Raw genomic sequence first — 17,859 nt, forward strand, 5'->3', positions numbered from 1 at the left:
CGATTTGCACGCGCTCTAGAAAAAGCTATATTCCTCGCGACTGTAGCGCGCGCTCGTAGGCTTGTCAAAGTAAGAGACTGTGACGTAAGAGCAACATTTCAACAAGAAGGCCACGTTACTTTATAAAAAGAACTATTTGCGGCAAATTCTAAAGACCATAATTTTTTTTGGAGCATGCCCGGGCCTTGATTAATTACGTAGGTAGTGCACGGGGCTTGTTAACCCCATACGCCAAATAAGCACGTGTTTATGACATCAAGGAGGGAAGGGTTTTACACAGATATATTTAGAAATCTATCATATTTTCAATATGCATATACTGCCTCTCACAGAAGCGTGCAACCGGTAAGGTCTGCAAGCGCCGAAAAGAAGAGAGGTGGGCGAAACTGCTCCTTAATTAATTAAATAACTAACTAATTTTTAACTTAATTGGGAGGAATAGAATTGCCTCGCGGAGCATTTTAGGATCAGTTCAACGGATTGGGGCCCGGCAAGAAGGATTCTCAAACTCTTCAACTCTTATTGACAACGGAAATACTAGAATCTCGATTGGGCTATTGGTTCCACTTCCTGTAAGACTATTCAAATGGACACTTTAAGGGGTTTAATTTGGGTAGTTATTTATATAAAATATGTTCTGGAACGCGGTAATGCATTACACGCTTTCAATTACAGTGTTTATTCAACCATCAGGCGAATGATTTTACGGTCGTTAAACGCAGGTTAAATGTGATCAATTGGGTAGATTGGACAATAGGTGGTTCTACAAAAGATTTTCGCTATAGAGGCTCATGGGAATTCAGTATGTTTGAGCAAGGCATCGTCTGCTTAGATCCGGCTGCTGATACTAAGGCCCGCGTATAGACAATTTTAGTTTTAAATATTAACAGCGTTACAAATAGATATCTTTTTATGTGTTATGTATATTATAAGGTAGTCTGGTTTTAGTTATTTGTTATTTACTAAACTTGAAAGATATAAAATACTCAGCAAAAATAAATAATCTTCTATAGCAGTTAGAACTTTCACTTTACTGTTAAACTAAACGACAGGTAAGCCTTATCTTAAATAGCGGACGACACTAAATTACCGGCCAACTTCTAGATTTCATTTTGACCGTAGTGACGCAAACTTACTGAAAACACGTGACCACCGATCTTTTGTAAAAACACCTATTGGGTCGACAACTATAGGAAAATTATAATTTTTGGTTAAACGGCTATTTGAAGAATAAGGACTTGGCAGCATGGTGTTGATAATACGTCACCCATACTTTTTCCAATTGGAAGAAAAGCATACCAGCATGGCGGTCTCAGCCAAAGGTACAACGTGACGTCGTGCTGCCAAGTCCCTATTCATCTATTAACGAAAAATGTGTCTTACAGGCAGTATCGTAGCCAAGATTTAAGTTCGACCTTTCTCGTGTTGATTAGAAACCTTTCGCCAAAATGTTGGCTCCCGTGAATAGCTCTTCATTCTACTAATTTAGCAATTTGAATGATATTCTTCAAAACGACGCTATTCTTTATTAAAAATTCGCAATCAACGCACCCTACTATGCTTCTGAGTATATCATTAAAATTGAAAACGTATTCAAAGTTTGGATTAGCTCCTGGCTTAAGTAGTTTATTTAACGAAAAAAACTTAGTTTACTCGAAGCAATTTTCTTTTCTGTCGTTCCCCTTTTTGCGTCTAGACGCAGTGCCTGTACATCTATTCACCCGAGTCAACAAATATTACTCCAATTCGAGTAGCGAACCGAGTGAATGGAGAAAATAATCCACAACGGGTTGGCCAGGGGGAAATGGAGAAAATATTCCACAACGTACGTGTTGGTCAGGGGGAAATGGAGAAAATATTCCACAACGGGTTGGCCAGGGGGAAATGGAGAAAATATTCCACAACGTACGTGTTGGTCAGGGGGAAATTGAGAAAATATTCCACAACGGGTTGGCCAGGGGGAAATGGAGAAAATATTCCACAACGTACGTGTTGGTCAGGGGGAAATTGAGAAAATATTCCACAACGGGTTGGCCAGGGGGAAATGGAGAAAATATTCCACAACGTACGTGTTGGTCAGGGGGAAATTGAGAAAATATTCCACAACGGGTTGGCCAGGGGGAAATGGAGAAAATATTCCACAACGTACGTGTTGGTCAGGGGGAAATTGAGAAAATATTCCACAACAGGTTGGCCAGGGGGAAATGGAGAAAATATTCCACAACGTACGTGTTGGTCAGGGGGAAATTGAGAAAATATTCCACAACGGGTTGGCCAGGGGGAAATGGAGAAAATATTCCACAACGTACGTGTTGGTCAGGGGGAAATGGAGAAAATATTCCACAACGGGTTGGCCAGGGGGAAATGGAGAAAATATTCCACAACGTACGTGTTGGTCAGGGGGAAATTGAGAAAATATTCCACAACGGGTTGGCCAGGGGGAAATGGAGAAAATATTCCACAACGTACGTGTTGGTCAGGGGGAAATTGAGAAAATATTCCACAACGGGTTGGCCAGGGGGAAATGGAGAAAATATTCCACAACGTACGTGTTGGTCAGGGGGAAATTGAGAATATATTCCACAACGGGTTGGCCAGGGGGAAATGGAGAAAATATTCCACAACGTACGTGTTGGTCAGGGGGAAATGGAGAAAATATTCCACAACGGGTTGGCCAGGGGGAAATGGAGAAAATATTCCACAACGTACGTGTTGGTCAGGGGGAAATTGAGAAAATATTCCACAACGGGTTGGCCAGGGGGAAATGGAGAAAATATTCCACAACGTACGTGTTGGTCAGGGGGAAATTGAGAAAATATTCCACAACGGGTTGGCCAGGGGGAAATGGAGAAAATATTCCACAACGTACGTGTTGGTCAGGGGGAAATTGAGAAAATATTCCACAACGGGTTGGCCAGGGGGAAATGGAGAAAATATTCCACAACGTACGTGTTGGTCAGGGGGAAATTGAGAAAATATTCCACAACGGGTTGGCCAGGGGGAAATGGAGAAAATATTCCACAACGTACGTGTTGGTCAGGGGGAAATTGAGAAAATATTCCACAACGGGTTGGCCAGGGGGAAATGGAGAAAATATTCCACAACGTACGTGTTGGTCAGGGGGAAATTGAGAAAATATTCCACAACGGGTTGGCCAGGGGGAAATGGAGAAAATATTCCACAACGTACGTGTTGGTCAGGGGGAAATTGAGAAAATATTCCACAACGGGTTGGCCAGGGGGAAATGGAGAAAATATTCCACAACGTACGTGTTGGTCAGGGGGAAATTGAGAAAATATTCCACAACGGGTTGGCCAGGGGGAAATGGAGAAAATATTCCACAACGTACGTGTTGGTCAGGGGGAAATTGAGAAAATATTCCACAACGGGTTGGCCAGGGGGAAATGGAGAAAATATTCCACAACGTACGTGTTGGTCAGGGGGAAATGGAGAAAATATTCCACAACGGGTTGGCCAGGGGGAAATGGAGAAAATATTCCACAACGTACGTGTTGGTCAGGGGGAAATTGAGAAAATATTCCACAACGGGTTGGCCAGGGGGAAATGGAGAAAATATTCCACAACGTACGTGTTGGTCAGGGGGAAATTGAGAAAATATTCCACAACGGGTTGGCCAGGGGGAAATGGAGAAAATATTCCACAACGTACGTGTTGGTCAGGGGGAAATGGAGAAAATATTCCACAACGGGTTGGCCAGGGGGAAATGGAGAAAATATTCCACAACGTACGTGTTGGTCAGGGGGAAATTGAGAAAATATTCCACAACGGGTTGGCCAGGGGGAAATGGAGAAAATATTCCACAACGTACGTGTTGGTCAGGGGGAAATTGAGAAAATATTCCACAACGGGTTGGCCAGGGGGAAATGGAGAAAATATTCCACAACGTACGTGTTGGTCAGGGGGAAATTGAGAAAATATTCCACAACGGGTTGGCCAGGGGGAAATGGAGAAAATATTCCACAACGTACGTGTTGGTCAGGGGGAAATTGAGAAAATATTCCACAACGGGTTGGCCAGGGGGAAATGGAGAAAATATTCCACAACGTACGTGTTGGTCAGGGGGAAATTGAGAAAATATTCCACAACGGGTTGGCCAGGGGGAAATGGAGAAAATATTCCACAACGTACGTGTTGGTCAGGGGGAAATTGAGAAAATATTCCACAACGGGTTGGCCAGGGGGAAATGGAGAAAATATTCCACAACGTACGTGTTGGTCAGGGGGAAATTGAGAAAATATTCCACAACGGGTTGGCCAGGGGGAAATGGAGAAAATATTCCACAACGTACGTGTTGGTCAGGGGGAAATGGAGAAAATATTCCACAACGGGTTGGCCAGGGGGAAATGGAGAAAATATTCCACAACGTACGTGTTGGTCAGGGGGAAATTGAGAAAATATTCCACAACGGGTTGGCCAGGGGGAAATGGAGAAAATATTCCACAACGTACGTGTTGGTCAGGGGGAAATTGAGAAAATATTCCACAACGGGTTGGCCAGGGGGAAATGGAGAAAATATTCCACAACGTACGTGTTGGTCAGGGGGAAATTGAGAAAATATTCCACAACGGGTTGGCCAGGGGGAAATGGAGAAAATATTCCACAACGTACGTGTTGGTCAGGGGGAAATTGAGAAAATATTCCACAACGGGTTGGCCAGGGGGAAATGGAGAAAATATTCCACAACGTACGTGTTGGTCAGGGGGAAATTGAGAAAATATTCCACAACGGGTTGGCCAGGGGGAAATGGAGAAAATATTCCACAACGTACGTGTTGGTCAGGGGGAAATTGAGAAAATATTCCACAACGGGTTGGCCAGGGGGAAATGGAGAAAATATTCCACAACGTACGTGTTGGTCAGGGGGAAATGGAGAAAATATTCCACAACGGGTTGGCCAGGGGGAAATGGAGAAAATATTCCACAACGTACGTGTTGGTCAGGGGGAAATGGAGAAAATATTCCACAACGGGTTGGCCAGGGGGAAATGGAGAAAATATTCCACAACGTACGTGTTGGTCAGGGGGAAATTGAGAAAATATTCCACAACGGGTTGGCCAGGGGGAAATGGAGAAAATATTCCACAACGTACGTGTTGGTCAGGGGGAAATTGAGAATATATTCCACAACGGGTTGGCCAGGGGGAAATGGAGAAAATATTCCACAACGTACGTGTTGGTCAGGGGGAAATGGAGAAAATATTCCACAACGGGTTGGCCAGGGGGAAATGGAGAAAATATTCCACAACGTACGTGTTGGTCAGGGGGAAATTGAGAAAATATTCCACAACGGGTTGGCCAGGGGGAAATGGAGAAAATATTCCACAACGTACGTGTTGGTCAGGGGGAAATTGAGAAAATATTCCACAACGGGTTGGCCAGGGGGAAATGGAGAAAATATTCCACAACGTACGTGTTGGTCAGGGGGAAATTGAGAAAATATTCCACAACGGGTTGGCCAGGGGGAAATGGAGAAAATATTCCACAACGTACGTGTTGGTCAGGGGGAAATTGAGAAAATATTCCACAACGGGTTGGCCAGGGGAAATGGAGAAAATATTCCACAACGTACGTGTTGGTCAGGGGGAAATTGAGAATATATTCCACAACGGGTTGGCCAGGGGGAAATGGAGAAAATATTCCACAACGTACGTGTTGGTCAGGGGGAAATGGAGAAAATATTCCACAACGTACGTGTTGGTCAGGGGGAAATTGAGAAAATATTCCACAACGGGTTGGCCAGGGGGAAATGGAGAAAATATTCCACAACGTACGTGTTGGTCAGGGGGAAATGGAGAAAATATTCCACAACGGGTTGGCCAGGGGGAAATGGAGAAAATATTCCACAACGTACGTGTTGGTCAGGGGGAAATTGAGAAAATATTCCACAACGGGTTGGCCAGGGGGAAATGGAGAAAATATTCCACAACGTACGTGTTGGTCAGGGGGAAATTGAGAATATATTCCACAACGGGTTGGCCAGGGGGAAATGGAGAAAATATTCCACAACGTACGTGTTGGTCAGGGGGAAATGGAGAAAATATTCCACAACGGGTTGGCCAGGGGGAAATGGAGAAAATATTCCACAACGTACGTGTTGGTCAGGGGGAAATTGAGAAAATATTCCACAACGGGTTGGCCAGGGGGAAATGGAGAAAATATTCCACAACGTACGTGTTGGTCAGGGGGAAATTGAGAAAATATTCCACAACGGGTTGGCCAGGGGGAAATGGAGAAAATATTCCACAACGTACGTGTTGGTCAGGGGGAAATTGAGAAAATATTCCACAACGGGTTGGCCAGGGGGAAATGGAGAAAATATTCCACAACGTACGTGTTGGTCAGGGGGAAATGGAGAAAATATTCCACAACGGGTTGGCCAGGGGGAAATGGAGAAAATATTCCACAACGTACGTGTTGGTCAGGGGGAAATTGAGAAAATATTCCACAACGGGTTGGCCAGGGGGAAATGGAGAAAATATTCCACAACGTACGTGTTGGTCAGGGGGAAATTGAGAAAATATTCCACAACGGGTTGGCCAGGGGGAAATGGAGAAAATATTCCACAACGTACGTGTTGGTCAGGGGGAAATGGAGAAAATATTCCACAACGGGTTGGCCAGGGGGAAATGGAGAAAATATTCCACAACGTACGTGTTGGTCAGGGGGAAATTGAGAAAATATTCCACAACGGGTTGGCCAGGGGGAAATGGAGAAAATATTCCACAACGTACGTGTTGGTCAGGGGGAAATTGAGAATATATTCCACAACGGGTTGGCCAGGGGGAAATTGAGAAAATATTCCACAACGTACGTGTTTTTCAGGGGGAAATTGAGAAAATATTCCACAACGGGTTGGCCAGGGGGAAATGGAGAAAATATTCCACAACAAGTTGGCCAGGGGGAAATGGATAAAATATTCCACAACGGGTTGGCCACGAGTGAATGGAGAAAATATGGGTCCTCCTAATTTTCTCACTATCTCACTTTGCTCACTCCTATAGAAATAAACAAGTGCGTCGAAAGGAGCAAACGAATTTCAGTGAGCCAAATCGAATTTTACTCACTAGTAAAATAATAAACAAGTGCGTCGAGAGGGGCAAACGAATTTCAGTGAGCAAAATCGAATTTTTCTCACTAGTAAAATAATAAACAAGTGCGTCGAGAGGGGCAAACGAATTTCAGTGAGCAAAATCGAATTTTACTCATTAGTAAAATAAAAAACAAGTGCGTCGAGAGGGGCAAACGAATTTCAGTGAGTAAAATCGAATTTTACTCAATAGATAATAAAGAAATCTCATTTCAATGGAAAATTGGATTTTACTCCTAATTTTCTCACTTTCTCACTTTGCTCACTCCTATAGAAATAAACAAGTGCGTCGAAAGGAGCAAACGAATTTCAGTGAGCCAAATCGAATTTTACTCACTAGTAAAATAATAAACAAGTGCGTCGAGAGGGGCAAACGAATGTCTGTGAGCAAAATCGAATTTTACTCACTAGTAAAATAATAAACAAGTGCGTCGAGAGGGGCAAACGAATTTCAGTGAGCAAAATCGAATTTTACTCAATAGATAATAAAGAAATCTCATTTCAATAAAAAATTGGATTTTACTATGTGGGAAAGCTACCTTGCGGGGGAAGTGAGCAAAATCGAATTGGGATGGTTTTTCAAATTGTACCAAGCCTTACGCACCAGGTAGAGACAGGTGTGGAATGTTCTCTTTGTATTGGCTCCTGATGTCACCACGCACTCACTTCGCTCGAGCGCTGTGGGCGCGCGGCGCCACCCCAACCCAAACTAAAAAAACCGATGAGAAATCTATAATGTGACCTAGAGGACAGTACCTAGCCAAACGCACCAAGTATTGTCGAACCACTTACGTGAGATTTCAACTTTATTATCTAGTGAGATAAGTCGAGTTTGCTCACTGACATTCGTTTGCCCCTCTCGACGCACTTGTTTATTTCTATAGGAGTGAGAAAAGTGAGAAAATTAGGATCCCCCGAAATATTCCACAACGGGTTGGCCACGAGATACTGAAGGAAATATTCCACAACGGGTTGGCCACAAGAGACTTGAGGAAATATTCCACAACGGGTTGGCCACAAGAGACTTGAGGAAATATTCCACAACGGGTTGGCCACAAGAGACTTGAGGAAATATTCCACAACGGGTCGGCCACAAGAAACTTGAGGAAATATTCCACAACGGGTCGGCCACAAGAGACTTGAGGAAATATTCCACAACGGGTTGGCCACAAGAGACTTGAGGAAATATTCCACAACGGGTTGGCCACAAGAGACTTGAGGAAATATTCCACAACGGGTTGGCCACAAGAGACTTGAGGAAATATTCCACAACGGGTTGGCCACAAGAGACTTGAGGAAATATTCCACAACGGGTTGGCCACAAGAGACTTGAGGAAATATTCCACAACGGGTTGGCCACAAGAGACTTGAGGAAATATTCCACAACGGGTCGGCCACAAGAGACTTGAGGAAATATTCCACAACGGGTTGGCCACAAGAGACTTGAGGAAATATTCCACAACGGGTTAGCCACAAGAGACTTGAGGAAATATTCCACAACGGGTTGGCCACAAGAGACTTGAGGAAATATTCCACAACGGGTTGGCCACAAGAGACTTGAGGAAATATTCCACAACGGGTTGGCCACAAGAGACTTGAGGAAATATTCCACAACGGGTCGGCCACAAGAGACTTGAGGAAATATTCCACAACGGGTTGGCCACAAGAGACTTGAGGAAATATTCCACAACGGGTCGGCCACAAGAAACTTGAGGAAATATTCCACAACGGGTCGGCCACCAGAGACTTGAGGAAATATTCCACAACGGGTTGGCCACAAGAGACTTGAGGAAATATTCCACAACGGGTTGGCCACAAGAGACTTGAGGAAATATTCCACAACGGGTTGGCCACAAGAGACTTGAGGAAATATTCCACAACGGGTTGGCCACAAGAGACTTGAGGAAATATTCCACAACGGGTTGGCCACAAGAGACTTGAGGAAATATTCCACAACGGGTTGGCCACAAGAGACTTGAGGAAATATTCCACAACGGGTCGGCCACAAGAGACTTGAGGAAATATTCCACAACGGGTTGGCCACAAGAGACTTGAGGAAATATTCCACAACGGGTTAGCCACAAGAGACTTGAGGAAATATTCCACAACGGGTTGGCCACAAGAGACTTGAGGAAATATTCCACAACGGGTTGGCCACAAGAGACTTGAGGAAATATTCCACAACGGGTTGGCCACAAGAGACTTGAGGAAATATTCCACAACGGGTCGGCCACAAGAGACTTGAGGAAATATTCCACAATGGGTTGGCCACAAGAGACTTGAGGAAATATTCCACAACGGGTTGGCCACAAGAGACTTGAGGAAATATTCCACAACGGGTTGGCCACAAGAGACTTGAGGAAATATTCCACAACGGGTTGGCCACAAGAGACTTGAGGAAATATTCCACGACGGGTTGGCCACAAGAGACTTGAGGAAATATTCCACGACGGGTTGGCCACAAGAGACTTGAGGAAATATTCCACAACGGGTTGGCCACAAGAGACTTGAGGAAATATTCCACAACGGGTTGGCCACAAGAGACTTGAGGAAATATTCCACAACGGGTTGGCCACAAGAGACTTGAGGAAATATTCCACAACGGGTTGGCCACAAGAGACTTGAGGAAATATTCCACAACGGGTTGGCCACAAGAGACTTGAGGAAATATTCCACAACGGGTTGGCCACAAGAGACTTGAGGAAATATTCCACAACGGGTTGGCCACAAGAGACTTGAGGAAATATTCCACAACGGGTTGGCCACAAGAGACTTGAGGAAATATTCCACAACGGGTTGGCCACAAGAGACTTGAGGAAATATTCCACAACGGGTTGGCCACAAGAGACTTGAGGAAATATTCCACAACGGGTTGGCCACAAGAGACTTGAGGAAATATTCCACAACGGGTTGGCCACAAGAGACTTGAGGAAATATTCCACAACGGGTTGGCCACAAGAGACTTGAGGAAATATTCCACAACGGGTTGGCCACAAGAGACTTGAGGAAATATTCCACAACGGGTTGGCCACAAGAGACTTGAGGAAATATTCCACAACGGGTTGGCCACAAGAGACTTGAGGAAATATTCCACAACGGGTTGGCCACAAGAGACTTGAGGAAATATTCCACAACGGGTTGGCCACAAGAGACTTGAGGAAATATTCCACAACGGGTTGGCCACAAGAGACTTGAGGAAATATTCCACAACGGGTTGGCCACAAGAGACTTGAGGAAATATTCCACAACGGGTTGGCCACAAGAGACTTGAGGAAATATTCCACAACGGGTTGGCCACAAGAGACTTGAGGAAATATTCCACAACGGGTTGGCCACAAGAGACTTGAGGAAATATTCCACAACGGGTTGGCCACAAGAGACTTGAGGAAATATTCCACAACGGGTTGGCCACAAGAGACTTGAGGAAATATTCCACAACGGGTTGGCCACAAGAGACTTGAGGAAATATTCCACAACGGGTTGGCCACAAGAGACTTGAGGAAATATTCCACAACGGGTTGGCCACAAGAGACTTGAGGAAATATTCCACAACGGGTTGGCCACAAGAGACTTGAGGAAATATTCCACAACGGGTTGGCCACAAGAGACTTGAGGAAATATTCCACAACGGGTTGGCCACAAGAGACTTGAGGAAATATTCCACAACGGGTTGGCCACAAGAGACTTGAGGAAATATTCCACAACGGGTTGGCCACAAGAGACTTGAGGAAATATTCCACAACGGGTTGGCCACAAGAGACTTGAGGAAATATTCCACAACGGGTTGGCCACAAGAGACTTGAGGAAATATTCCACAACGGGTTGGCCACAAGAGACTTGAGGAAATATTCCACAACGGGTTGGCCACAAGAGACTTGAGGAAATATTCCACAACGGGTTGGCCACAAGAGACTTGAGGAAATATTCCACAACGGGTTGGCCACAAGAGACTTGAGGAAATATTCCACAACGGGTTGGCCACAAGAGACTTGAGGAAATATTCCACAACGGGTTGGCCACAAGAGACTTGAGGAAATATTCCACAACGGGTTGGCCACAAGAGACTTGAGGAAATATTCCACAACGGGTTGGCCACAAGAGACTTGAGGAAATATTCCACAACGGGTTGGCCACAAGAGACTTGAGGAAATATTCCACAACGGGTTGGCCACAAGAGACTTGAGGAAATATTCCACAACGGGTTGGCCACAAGAGACTTGAGGAAATATTCCACAACGGGTTGGCCACAAGAGACTTGAGGAAATATTCCACAACGGGTTGGCCACAAGAGACTTGAGGAAATATTCCACAACGGGTTGGCCACAAGAGACTTGAGGAAATATTCCACAACGGGTTGGCCACAAGAGACTTGAGGAAATATTCCACAACGGGTTGGCCACAAGAGACTTGAGGAAATATTCCACAACGGGTTGGCCACAAGAGACTTGAGGAAATATTCCACAACGGGTTGGCCACAAGAGACTTGAGGAAATATTCCACAACGGGTTGGCCACAAGAGACTTGAGGAAATATTCCACAACGGGTTGGCCACAAGAGACTTGAGGAAATATTCCACGACGGGTTGGCCACGAGTGAGTGAAGAAAATATTCCACAACGGGTTCGCCACGAGTGAATGGAGAAAATATTGCATAACGGGTTGGCCACAAAATGGCTAGGCTCTGAAGAACGGCCGCTTAAATAAAACCTGTTCAGCGATTTGCCTAGAAGTAGAAATACAGAGCGCCAGGACATACTTGTAAAAGCGTTATATTTTAAAAGCGCGCTGCTTATATTAAAGGGCTCGTTCAATTTCAAATAAAAAATGCGCACACACTATCAACTTTACCCGTACAACTAAAACTAACATAAAAACGTGACTATTTTATTCAGTGACTCGCGCATGCGCGTAGGGGAGGAAAGAAAAAGAGAGCGGAATTTTTTGAAACGCCTATTGACTCTTCTGGATTTCTGTCGATCCAACGAATTTTCCAGGTTCCGTGTCTATTTCATGGGACTTTCGTGAATTGTATATGAGACTTTAGCGAACGGGAGTACGGTTTAATCGGTGGCTAGCTGATGGCAGAAGCTCCGCCACCGAATCGACCAAGGCGCCATCTCTATTCGGTGGAAGCAACTATATTATGCTTTAGTGCATGCTGGTGGCACTATCTATTCATTTATTTTATTTTTTAATTTTGTTAATTTAATTAATTAGTATAACCAATATATATATGCACAATCAATAACGAAAAGTTCAGATAAATATTTGTTTCATGTCATTACAATAAGCCTTTCTATTAAGTCATTACGCTTGCCGAACTTGTTTTAATGTATCGCTTTCGTCATGAGATACGTAGAAGTTCAGTTAAGTTTCAAACATTGAATTGGGAATAATTCTGCTAGAATTACAATTACGATTTCGGTTGCCATCTTTACGCGGGACCTGTTCTGATAAGACTGTACGAACTTCATCTTTATAATTAGGCGGTAGCGCCATCTATATTTTGTAAAGTTATATATGGCTAAAATAAATAATTATTAGCTAACTCACCGTAACTTGAGTTAAAAAGGATCGTGTTGACAGAATAAAATTATTTTTGAACAACTTCAAAGGTTTGTTTGTTACGAGTAATCATACATTTCAATTTCGCATCAGATTCAATTGCAATATAGTTGCCACCACTAGAGACAGATGCCGCCACAATAGAACGATAAAGTTGATAAAGTCTCCTTATTGAACGAAATTGGTCCCGCGCCAGCCAGATTTAGTTGTACCTCTATTATTCCCAACTCAAAGGTTTTAAAGGTTGGATCTTTATATGAAGGGCGACTCGTTGAATTTTAATTCTTATCTTGTTCAACTTGTTAAAATGTTCCACGCGCTCTTTGATATTTTAGCGTTAAAGACTCGTGCATTTTTTTTATTTCAGGGAGCACGCGCGAAATCGCTCGAGCGCATTTACACTAAAATATCAAGACGGGCTTGGAACTTTTTAACAAGTTGAATAAGACATAAATAGAGTTTATGCTAGCGTCTATTGGCTATCATAGTGAAACGTCACGAGTGATACATCTAAACAAGAAGGCCAATGTTACTTTATAGAAAGGCCAATTAAAATTTATAAAACTTAATCCAATTTCATTAGAATTCTTCTAAAAAAAAACAACGAAAAAGAATCGATTTCTTTTAGTTTACTCTTTTTGCTCCCGCTTTTGAGGAGGAATAAAAAGTGTAGTCCCAATACTCGAATAGTTCACAGTGTAAGGTAATTACTACACCAGAACAAGGGAAAATTTTTATTTACACCCTTTGTTCCAGAACAAGCGAAAAATATCCACCTACCAAAAATGGTTCTCAATTGAAATTTAATAAGCTGAAACTAGAGAACTGTGAAACGTTACTATGAACTAGTGTTGTTGGTCGGAAAATTTCCCGTATTTTTCCAAAAAAATTAAAAAAACGTTTCATTCCATGATTAGTCTAATATATTGTTTGCAAATTTAACTAAAGCTGCATTTTCACCTCATTTTTTCGAATCTAAAAGTAAAACTAAACCTCTAGACTAGTTTAAACTGAATAACAATGTAAAACTATTAATGTTTTGTAGTATGTTTACTGTTATTAGACATTTTATATCGATAAAAAGATAAAAACATTAATAACCCTTAAAAAGTAATTTATGCTTAATTTTTTTATTTTTCCGATTCCCGGTAAATTTTCGGTAAATTTTTCCGCATTGTTTTTTCCGGAAAATTAGCAACTCTACTATGAACCTATGGCTTATGCTTACTTCAATTTGGAAAGCGTTGGCGAAGGACAGCTCCCCGGTCATTTGAACTGGGAACGGAGTGGAGAGGATTTTCATGGGGCTGTAGGCGAGTGGATGCGTTAGGCCGAAATCCACCATCCGCTGATAGACTGGTACCACCGGATCTCCCACCATATCGGCCTTCTAAAAAGGGACATTTTCAAAAATTTGTTCACTTTTTCAAATATCTTATTTAAAATTTCAACAGTTTCATGCAACATTCAATATTTTTGTAAATAAATTATTTTGTTTCTTGATATTTAAATTACATCAAGCCTCTTTCGAATGAAATGTATTTTGATTTGCATTTCTTCAAAAATACATTTATTATGGTAAAATGTTTAAATGGGTTGGCAAAATATTTCTAATTCAATGGTAAAATTTTTGTATTTGCATGGTAAAATAGTTGTATGTGTATGGTAAAATATTTGTATGAGCTGGTAAAATATTTGTATGAGCTGGTGAAATATTTGAATGAGCTGGTAAAATATTTGTATGAGCTGGTAAAATATTTGTATGAGCTGATAAAATATTTGTATGAGCTGGTAAAATATTTGTATGAGCTGGTAAAATATTTGTATGAGCTGGTAAAATATTTGTATGAGCTGGTAAAATATTAGTATGAGCTGGTAAAATATTTGTATGAGCTGGTAAAATATTTGTATGAGCTTGTAAAATATTTGAATGAGCTGGTAAAATATTTGAATGAACTGTAAAATATTTGAATGAGCTGGTAAAATATTTGTATTTGCATGGTAAAATATTTGTATGAGCTTGTAAAATATTTGTATGAGCTGATAAAATATTTGTATGAGCTGGTAAAATATTTGTATGAGCTGGTAAAATATTTGTATGAGCTGGTAAATTATTTGTATGAGCTGGTAAAATATTTGTATGAGCTGGTAAAATATTTGTATGAGCTGGTAAAATATTTGTATGAGCTGGTAAAATATTTGTATGAGCTGGTAAAATATTTGTATGAGCTGGTAAAATATTTGTATGAGCTGATAAAATATTAGTATGAGCTGGTAAAATATTTGAATGAACTGTAAAATATTTGAATGAGCTGGTAAAATATTTGTATTTGCATGGTAAAATATTTGTATGAGCTTGTAAAATATTTGAATGAGCTGGTAAAATATTTGAATGAACTGTAAAATATTTGAATGAGCTGGTAAAATATTTGTATTTGCATGGTAAAATATTTGTATGAGCTTGTAAAATATTTGTATGAGCTGATAAAATATTTGTATGAGCTGGTAAAATATTTGTATGAGCTGGTAAAATATTTGTATGAGCTGGTAAATTATTTGTATGAGCTGGTAAAATATTTGTATGAGCTGGTAAAATATTTGTATGAGCTGGTAAAATATTTGTATGAGCTGGTAAAATATTTGTATGAGCTGGTAAAATATTTGTATGAGCTGGTAAAATATTTGTATGAGCTGATAAAATATTAGTATGAGCTGGTAAAATATTTGTATGAGCTGGTAAAATATTTGTATGAGCTTGTAAAATATTGGAATGAGCTGGTAAAATATTTGAATGAACTGTAAAATATTTGAATGAGCTGGTAAAATATTTGTATTTGCATGGTAAAATATTTGTATGAGCTTGTAAAATATTTGTATTAGCTGGTAAAATAGTTGTATTTGCATGGTAAAATATTTGTATGAGCTGGTAAAACAGTTGTATGAGCTGGTAAATTAGTTATATGAGCTGGTAACATATTTTTATAAGCAGGTAAAATATTTCTAAGGGCAAACGGGTAGATTTTATTTATCAGTATATATTTTCAATTTTATTGCAAATATTTTCTCGAAACATAATGACATTTTAATATATTTAAGAATTCCTTTCAATAGAGTGTAACCCAAATAAAGTACATTACTGAGTTGGTGCACCTAAATTTCTTTATAACAATTGTACGAAATAAGAACTTTAAGTAAAGTTGCGAAGGCTTCAAAGGAGAGCGACTGGAAACAAGCGGTGCTTACCCCCTTTTGAATTTCTCCGAGGAGTCCGCTCCAGGTTCCGTTCTCATCTTTGCGTCCGTGAAATCTTTCCTTCGGGCTGACGTACTGAATTCTATTGAAAAATGTAGTGGATAGGAATAACGTTTCGAGGTCTCACTCCCACTCTACGCAGACAGTCCTTTTATCCGGATTTTCTTTAATGGAATGTCCGCGTAGCTAAGTAACGGAACTCGTGTATTAAGTAGTGATGGTTAGAAATTAAAAACAATTGGTTAATATGTTAGATAAGGTAATTCAAAAACTAATCGGCTTAAGAATTTTCGGTTAAGCCTATTTTGGTACGTAAATATAATTTTAATTACCGTTCATTTGTGTGGCTTTAACAATCGCAAATTCTTGTCTGAAATATGTGACTTTTCACCAGTGGCGTAGCGTGCATTTCTTCCACCCGGGGCCAACCCTAAATTTGCCGCCCCCCTAAAAGTAGGCAAAAATTCTGTGATACTCTGTTGATTGCAAAATGATTCAAGTCGTTAAAAAATTAAAATTTTATTCTGCGTGTTTTTTGCAACGCGAACTCTTTTATGCAATGGTCAATATTAATTTGTACCTCTTGTTCGATTGCCACGATACCCAGATTTGTTAATCTGAACGACATTGTAGATTTTAAATAGTAACTGCACCGCGCTTCTCAATAACAATAACTGACGTTTCGTTCGAGCCGGTTAGACTCGTCAACTGTTTTCTGTTGGCAGTTGTTGCAGTGTTGCCACACCGCGCGCTGCCCGGCTAGACTCGTAGACTGTTCTGTTGACGGCATAGAAATCTCATAAACACAGCGCACGGTGTGACATCACTGCATCGAGGTTAACGGTAATAGTTAGTGTAGGGAGCTGTTGGCTCGAACGCGTGGCATGCAGGGCTTGCCACCACCCTCCTACGAATTGTAACCCGGCCACCTGAATAAATGGCTTCAAAAGTCGCTTGATGACTTAGGCCTAAGGTGGTGCCTTGGGTATTAGCCTAGCTGATTATTATTATTATTATCAGAAATTATAGCCCAGTGTACCGGTAACAAGAGAACCACACCACCGGAGGCCTATCATCATAATGCCCTACGCCAGCGTCCACAGCCCGAACAGGTGACAAAACCAACATGGGTAGTAGTACCCTACTACTGAAGGTCGCAAGCCGCTCTCCCAGCAGAAGGTTCAACAATGGGTTGACCAATTCGCCCCTTCGCACACAGCAGTGGGTTACATGAGCGGGTGCTCTAGCATCGGAATCCAGCACCTTAACTACATAGGTGAGGTGCCAAAACCCTTAAGAAAAGGTGGACTAAAGGGGGACAACGGGCACACTGCGGTCCAGCGTAACCCGGCACGATCGGCACCGTAGATCCCAATGGGCTCCACAAAGCCGGGAAACCGGGCCACAGCGCCTCATACGGAGACCCGCCGCCCCACAGCAGGCCACCAAATCAGCCTAGGCGACAGGATGCCTGGCCCCTCTCCATTAGCTTGAGCTGAAGCTTAGTTTCCAGCCCTTACCTGACCGAAGTCGGAGGTCGGAGATCGGACCATTTGATCTCAGCTAACATCTCCCGGTGTGCCACCGCCCTTATGGGTTACAAGAGCCGGACCCCGACTCCTCAGTAAAGCCACCAGTTATTGAACACTCAGACCCCTTAAGGGCCTGTGACAACACTGCAATAGTCGCCTGCCAGCGGCTGCCGCCAATGTCACTTTTCTGACCCAGAATATCGGCCGGCCGCGTTGGTTTCAATTTGCCAGGCCGCCCCCTACATCTATGCCGCCCGGGGCCATGGCCCCCTTTGCCCCCCCCCCCACGCTACGCCACTGCTTTTCACCCTTGGGAGTGCAGGTATTTCCTTAATTTAAAATCTTTTTTCTGATGTAACTATTAGCAAGGTGGAAAGGCTAATACCCAAAGCACCAGCATAAGCC

This window comes from Leiobunum rupestre, chromosome 9 (genome assembly GCF_980474605.1).
Source record: "Leiobunum rupestre chromosome 9, qqLeiRupe1.1.hap1, whole genome shotgun sequence".
In the NCBI taxonomy this organism is placed as follows: domain Eukaryota; kingdom Metazoa; phylum Arthropoda; class Arachnida; order Opiliones; family Sclerosomatidae; genus Leiobunum; species Leiobunum rupestre.